Raw genomic sequence first — 8,682 nt, 5'->3', positions numbered from 1 at the left:
ATGCTTCTCCTTTTTGGAGTACCCTTACCTATTGCACATATAGATCAAGATTCTCCTCTTTCACTTCATCATTACCCTATGCACCTATGTTTGTTATATTGTCATGTTTTGTAGTACAAGAGGTAGTACAAAATTGGTGTACTACCCAAGAGAAAAATCTAAAAAAACGCAAGTAACTTTCCCTTTTTAAATCAAGTTAATAAAAGTACATTTAAGATTAACAAGTTTACTAGGGAAAATGTAATTCAGAGTTAAGAATTATAATTTTACATCTAATTTAAAGTTAGAGTTAAGAAATATAATTGTATTTTAAAGTACTAATAGTACATGAATGAAATATAATCGTATTGTAATTCAGAGTTAAGAATTATAATTTTATATCTGATTTAAAGTTAGAGTTAAGAAATATAATTGTATTTTAAAGTACTAATACTACATGAATAAAATATAATTGTATTTTAAAGTACTATTAGTACATGAATATTTGATGTTTAATAGTAATAATTATTTTAACATATATTTTATTTTAATACATTTTAGATTTATTTAGTATTTTAAAGAAAATATTAAATTTTATTTTATTTTATGTGCGTGAGAATTAATTTAAATAATTAAATATTTTGAAATTTATGTATTTGTATTACTTCTTTAAATCAGATGTTTTTTTTTACATTTCTTAATTAATATGAATATTGATTTAAAATTTAAAATTTATTTATTATTTAATTATAATAATAATTAATAAAGTTAAATATTTCTAATAGGGTGGTAGATAGTTAATCGAAGACTTGGGACATGGGCTTTAATGTGCACTCCATGCGTTATTAATGATTTTGAAACGTGTTGGGAATGCTTCATCTGGCCCTCTACGGATGAATGTTCTGGAGAATGTCTTGAGTATAATGAGTGTTCGCTAGGTCGTAGAGCTCATTTGTAGGTTTTGGGTGATGAGCGATAGTATTGCAAGGGTAGTAGTCTATCGAGGTGCGAAGGGAGGCTTAACAGTCAAGTCATTCCTTACTCTTAGCTTGAAGTCGATTGATGTGTGTTACGTGTGGGGCAAGTTTGGTGCATCATCAGCTTTGTTGGTGACTTAGAGCGCCATATGGGACCCTGTGATGCATTGTGTTCTTACAACTAGGGATAATTTCATGTCAGTTTGGTGTGTGGTGGCTCACGAAGTTGGGTTTGTCCTCTGCCTGGGTCTCAAGACAACACTCCTCATTTTTGAGTTGGTAACTTCGTCTAGTTTTCCCATTGTTATTTTCAATAATTAGTATGATCTATCTAGATTTGGCCCTGTTGTAGGCCCTATTGTGCATGTGGTGTTTTCTACGACCCATGGTAAGTGATCTGGAGTGTTAGGTTGGTAGCTTGAGGGGAGTTTGTCTTGGATTCCTTTTGTTCAATGGCCGCACAAATCCTTTGGTTATGTTGTTCTCAAATTCTTATTTTTCTTTTTTTTGTATTTTGGTTTTTGGCTTTTAGTGTTCTTGGAGGGGAGTGCGAGGAGCCCTGGGGTTAGGTCGGGTTGGCCAATTGGAATGTTAAAAACCCCAGGGTGGTGTGTGATTTTTCCTATGGTGATTTCTTGTCTACGAAGGGGTGATGTGGCAAAGGGTTGGCGATAGCTAGCATAATTATCCTTGTGGCTGTAGTTGGAACCAGTCGAAAAGACTGGAGAGCCTATAAATGGGTGGGAGGGTGGTGCTTTTGTTGTTGGTGGGTTGACCTTGTAGCGAGGGGCTGGAGGTTGGTCAATTATGCACTATTGTGTGTAGACATTATGGTGTTGGGGAATGTCTTGACATTGTGTCTTTTGAGTGGTGCGCAGGTGTGCTAACAACTAGGGGCTTTTGGGCTTGGGGGCAATTCACCTGCCCAAGAAGATGGGGCGTTGGTTGGAAATTGTGGTGTGGGTCGAGAAAAGTTAACATCAAGGGGCTCATGCTTCATCAGCAAGGTTGGGCCTAAAGAGGGGTGAGTGCCTATGGACAGGGTGTAGTGTATCATGTGGACCAACGGGATAAAGGGGAGGAGTTGGAACAACAAAAAACCATGTACCCTTGGTGTTTAGACTACCTTCACATTTCAAATTGCTTGAAGCTCAAATTTGTCAAGTGATAGAAGCAGTAGAACAACTAGCCAGAGATCGTCGGGATAGCTACAACGAGATCATTGGTTTTATGAATGATCTCCAACATAACCAACGACATATGCTAGATTGGTTAGTCTCTTTTTGTAGAGGACATAAGAAGCTCCTAGAGCGGTTGGACAACTTTGAAGGAAGAATGGCACACATGGAGGCACATGTACATACAATGTTTCGCCAACCTAGGGGTGATGGCCCTGATGACTTGACTTTGGGTAATATGGGTGCTTAATCATGATTGTGGAATGTATTTTGATTCTGGGATAGTTTTGGTCCATTTGGGAAAACAATCTTTGGTCCTCTAGTTTTCTCTTATAAACGTTTGTGTCTTTTTGTCTTTACCAATTGGAAAACAAATCTGATAGGAGTGGCCATTGATGGTTCGAAGATATGCTCATCACGATGTAAATTTCCCTTGAATTAATAGAAGTTGTTGACTTCCCAAGAAAAAAAAACAAATACAAAAGAGATGTATCATGTTTCCAATATTAATTGAAGATGAAGTAGACAATATATATATAGATATAGATAAAGACTTTAAAGTCAAATATATTTTTTATAATTATTAAATTTAAATTTAATAATTATAAAAGTATATTTGACTTTAAAGCCTTTATATATATATAATTGCTCACTATAAATAAAATAGTTGAGTAAACAAATGACATTAAAAAAATATTAATAACAAAATAATTTGAATATTGGTTATAAATATAATATTCCAATAAAATATTTTAATATCAATTTTATATTTAAAATAATTAGAAAAAAAAAAATATTATTATGTTTATAATATTTTAATGATGTGTTTGTGAGTATAGAGGAGATGTGTAATTATTTTAATTCTCAACATAGTGTTGATACATAGCATGCACATACAAACACATATTACAATAGTAATAGTTTAGTTTTAAGGTCACAACTAAGATTAGTAATAGTTTAGTTTTAAGGTCACAACTAAGCGTTGTAGATACATATTACAATAGTGATAGTTTAGATTTAAGGTCACAACTAAGAATAGTAATAGTTTAGTTTTAAGGTCACAACTAAGCGTTGTATGAGACCGTCCTTTGTAAAGCCATTATAATTTATCTTAACTCCATATCTATCATCAATAGAAAAGAGTCGTACCATTACGGGTGAAAACTTTTTTTAAATTGAAAAGAATAGGAGAAAGAAAACTTTCTTTTTCTTAAATTAAAAATTTTGAAAAACCGTTTCCACCTAAAAAAAATGATATCTCTTAATACATGATAAATAAGAAGTTAAAATGGATATATGCTAAATGGGGTAGGTTACCAAATGAATTAGTACATGTAAACATGATAAATAAATAACATGGCTATTTAATTTATATTTTAATTTAATTTTAGTTTCAATAAATATTAGTCATCACAATAATAAAATTAAAAATTTAAATTACATAAGCTTAAAGTTAAATTTTAAAATTAAAATTATATAAGTATTGAATATAATATTATTAAAGTATTTGAGAAAAAATGGATTGTGGGTTGTTTAGGGTTTGCTCAAGCTGTGTAAGTCGCCCAACCATTGTCACTGACTAGGGGTCTGCTTCTTCATTTGATGATGGACCCGCGTTGTAGAGTTTCTGCTTCTTGATTAACCTAGGAATCAACAGATGGGGGCTTTGTTTCAAGCCTAAGGTGGAATGGCCTTCCTCTGTAGCGTCAAGTTCCGTATTTTGACTAGGATTTCAAATGGTGTTTGCCTAGGTTGGGCCTCATTTTGTCTAAAATAGTTTAGATGGGAGCACTCTTCATAGATTTATTTCAAATCTCTTGTTCATCATGCCCTATCTTCTATAGTGTGTTCTATCTAATGGGCAGAGATTTGGCAGTGGTTTCTTTCCATGTGCATAAATGGGTGCTTTCTCCACAAAAAGCACCCATATGCTTTTCCAAGACCGAGCAATATGTCCCTCTAGCAGTGAAGGAGTAGAACCCTTTTCATAATTTTATCAAGAATATGAGAGAGAAGTCTTATACTCTCTGGATAAGAAGCTCAGACTCTTGTCCCTATCCTAAAACAACCCAAGAGGAAAAATGGGGCATACCAACAAATCTGCAAAGTATGCAATTTAAAGGGAAGTTACACCAAGATTCTTCTGAGATCAAAGACTACAACATCAAAAGGAACTCAACCTTAGTCCTAAACTTAAGGTTGCATGGAGGAGTTCTTGGACCCAAGATATCAAATGGAACTATTGTCTCTTTCAAAGATGCAGTGAAAGGGAAGTCTTCCACTCAAACCAAACAACTTCAAAACATTTTAGGGCCCTATATTATAGAACAAATGGAAGAAGTTCTAACTATGGAATTAAACCTTCCTGAGATAAATTCCCTTTTCTCTGCCCTACATTCAAAGGATGTTATTTATAGATTTAATGGGTTATGGCCAAAACCTTAAGCTCTACACCAATGGGTTTTCTCTTTTGGACACCCAACTATGACATTTATTTATGTTCCAAAGGTTTTTTCATTGTCCAATTTGATACACATAAAGATTTGGATTATGTTCTAAATGAAGGGCCATGGTTTTGGGGTAAAGTTGGGCTCTTCATTACCCCATGGTTCCCTGAGTTTGATGCCACAAATATGGTGGTCTCAACTATGTCGTTATGGGTGAGACTTCCAAACCTCCCTCTTCCTTTTTGACATCATAAGGTCCTAGAGGATATTGGAAACACTCTGGGCAAATTAAAAAGAATGGATCTTGAAAGAATAGAGAAATGTCATTTTATTTTTTCGAGAATATGTGTGGAGATAGACCTCAACAAAGGTCTACCAAATCGCATAATATTGAAACACAAAAATTTATAGTGGTCCCAAGTTTTATATTATGAGAACATGAAATTTCGATGTTGAATATGTTTTCAAACAAGTCATTTGCAGAACACATGTCCTCAAACCAAAAAGAACTGAAAAAAGAAAAGAGGTAGTCAATAGGCCAAAAGGATGGCAGTTTTCAGATCCTTGCCTCTTAGATGATGAAGAAGAAGATATCATGGAGAGTTATCTTGACCAAACATAAGTGAATGCATTGGCTCAACATGGAAACCAATTGAATGGGGATATTGTGGCACAATCAGGCTTCGTTATCCTTATTCAAAATGGTATTGTATCTTATGGTTTTCCAACACCTGATGGGAATGGAGGCACAAAAAGAATTCATGTATCTGAGAGCTCAAATTAAGACAAAAAAACTTCTCAAATGGAATTAGGAAGAGAACTGACCATAATTCTTGTCAAACCAAACTTAAATAATTAGCATAAAGTGAAGAAAAAAAAAGGAAAAAAAGAAGTTAAGTGTGAATTATCACATTTAATTTCATATTTTTCTTGTTACAAATTTAGATTAAGAATAATGGTTATTATTATTAGGAGTTGTCTATAATGCGACTTTTTGGAGATTCCGGTGACGGAATCCGGCGGAAGAAATTGAGGTTAAATCTTGATTTCTTGCAGTTAAAATGGTTTTTTAACTGCATATTTGGATTCAGCACCCTCGAAAACCCCTGGGACGCTTTCATTGTGCAGAAACTAGCTATCAAACTTGCCATTCCAATAAATTCCTACCAGATTTCGATCGAAAAAACCCACCGGAAAGGCTTTCAAAAAGTCACGTTATAGACAACTGCTTATTATTACTTTATAAAATTATACTTTTAAAATAATTTTATAATATTATAGTTTTCTAAAACTATCAAAATTTTGTTGGAAAAAATTAATATTCAACCCATCCAAATTTATAATATAAAAAATTAAATTTCAAATTTTAACCCAATTTCACCAATTTCATATGATTATGGTTTTAACTCATATGAGAGTTCAACAAAATGGAACAGAATAAAAAAACCATGATTCATCCTATTAAAAAAATATTTATCAAGAAACAAAATAAACACTTTAGCTATGTATTGAATTCCTTTTAAATTCATATTAGATTTATTCTATTTTATTACAAAATTAATTGACTTTCATATTTTACCTAATATAAATTCCTTTCACATTCATATTAAATTGAATTTATTCTTATCAAAATTAACTTATTTGGAAATTCTGCATTTTACATTTTATGAATAATAAATAGTATATATAGATATATATACTCTGCATTTTACATTTTATGAATAATAAATAGTTTATATATATATATATATAAATATAAATATAAAAAGTACAATGTCGTTATAAACGTCATTTAAGCTAATTAAATTATCTTTATAAAACAAATAAAATTTGTCAAATAAAAAAATTCATTTAGGAACAATAATTTTTTAACATAATTTTTTTTATAAAATTCATTTAGATTTATTAAATTATTTTTTAATCCATAAAAAATTTATTAGATCTAAATTTTTAATAATATATAATTATGGAATTTTATTAATTAGAATTTGATTTTGTTTTTTTAATAAATATATAATCGTAATTGTAGAATTTTACTAATCAAAATAGGGTTACATTTAATAAAAAATTATAATCTTGATTATATTCTTCACTCATTTGAAGAAAGCCTAAAGCCTCATGAACAAAAAGAAATTAGGCCTTTGTACACCAAGAGTTATAGTGGAAATTCTATAATAAACACCCGAAAATTTATAGAAAATAGTAAATTTATTCCTGATAAGGAACATCACTAACCATGTAAAAAGCATCTTGATTTACTACGTCTGTTGTAACATTTAGGATTGGAAGGAATGGGGTTGTTTGTGGTCGCTTTAGAGATATAGAACAAACAAAGAGGAAGGGGAGCAAGGCATTGGAGAGCTTAGCACCTTCACCTCTTCTAATTGACTTTGAGTCTAATCCATTTCATCCTCAATTTGTTGAAAGAACTGCGAATGTTGAATCATTATATCCATTATGACATAATTTAGGTCGCTCAATACTCAAATCAATAAAGAATTTTTTAGGGGGAAATTTTTGCTAATTGGCTATTTTTTGGACACTTTTTGGAAAATAAAAAATAAAAAATCTCATTTGTTTATAATTTTTCCTATTTTCTACATATATATGATTAAATTTGATGATATTTGTTAAAAATTACCAATTTTAATAGTAAATTACATGTTTTTCTATTGAATACACATTCTATATGTATGCTTTTTCAAACTAGAATAGTCATCTATGATGTGAGAAACACTGAGAGGGGGGTGAATCAATATTTGTTTCAATTGATATAATATTCCAGTTAAAATTCTTTCACAAATGAAAAGCACAAACCATACAAGAACATACGAATTGAAAATAAAAATAATTTAATAATTTTAACTCAAACTATATTAATTAGTACACCAATCCTCATTGACAAATTCAAGCATTAGTCTGTCTAACAAGGACACTAATCATTTTATAAACCAAGGAACCAACTTAGTTTTTAGGACACCAATCCTCTATAGTAAGTGCAGGCACCAACTTGGGAGAAATGAGAGCACCAATCATCTTAGGCTCCAACCTGGCAGAAATCAGGAAACCAATCCTCTTAGGCTCCAACCTTTTTCAAACACTTTAAAAAATTCTCAAATTTTTGTTCAATATAAGAACCAATCTTGATTCAAAAAATTCTCTAAAAAATCCTTCACGACAACTTTAGGATAGGCTTCAAATAGCCACTTAAAAATGGATCCAAAGGTTGCTTCAGGATGACTTCAAAGGTTGCTCGAAGATGGCTGTAAAGGATACTTCAGGATGACTTCAAAATATCCTCTAGGTTTCTTCAAAGCTAGACTTCAAGATGGGCAACAAGATCTGCTCCAACACTTCTATAGGGAAAATAAAAAAGTTTGTTAAAAAGTGACTACCACAAGGTCAAAAATGTGGTATGTACTAAGGCTTAAATACGAACCAAACTAAGCCTACACATAGGTTGAATCCTTAGGTAATATAGGCCAGAGATATTCTTGAAACAACGCTGAATACTAAGGTAATACATGCGCAAATTTTCATGTGACAAGGATGAATCCTTGAAACAGAGATAGGCTGAAATTTCTGAGAAAATGATAGGTCGAAATTCTTAAATAGAGATAGTTGAAATTCCCTGAGATAAGGTTGATTTTTGAGGGCTGCAATAGATAAAAACTTGCTCCATAAACTAAGAAAAGTTTTCCAAAAACAAATAGCCACTAGAATCCTTGCTCTTTTCTCCTTCATGAGGTATGAACCTATTCTCAATTCTCCACAAATCCGAATTTCCTCTTGATCTTCACCGAATTTATGTGGTTGAATGGGAGAGAGGATGACCTATTTATAGGCCTTGTTGTCCCTTAATATATCTGACCCAACACAAGTGGAGCAAACCAGCCTTATGGGAGGGGTGACTTGACCATACCTCAATGGAGAGGAGTTAGGAGATGAGCCATACCTCATTGGAAGGGAATTAAGATGATCTTTAAGCTTGTAATATTGTCTTCTTCATCTGACTAACCTTTGGCATCGATAACAATTATTTTCTCAACAATCTCCCTTGTTGTTATTTATGGCAACATTCTAACGACTTCTTGTTGTTCC

Source organism: Pinus tabuliformis, chromosome 2_2 (assembly GCF_031772625.1).
Source record: "Pinus tabuliformis cultivar Carrire ecotype Pingquan chromosome 2_2, CPIR1, whole genome shotgun sequence".
Taxonomy (NCBI): domain Eukaryota; kingdom Viridiplantae; phylum Streptophyta; class Pinopsida; order Pinales; family Pinaceae; genus Pinus; species Pinus tabuliformis.
The sequence above is the reverse complement of the archived record's forward strand: the minus strand, read 5'-3'. Positions refer to the sequence as shown.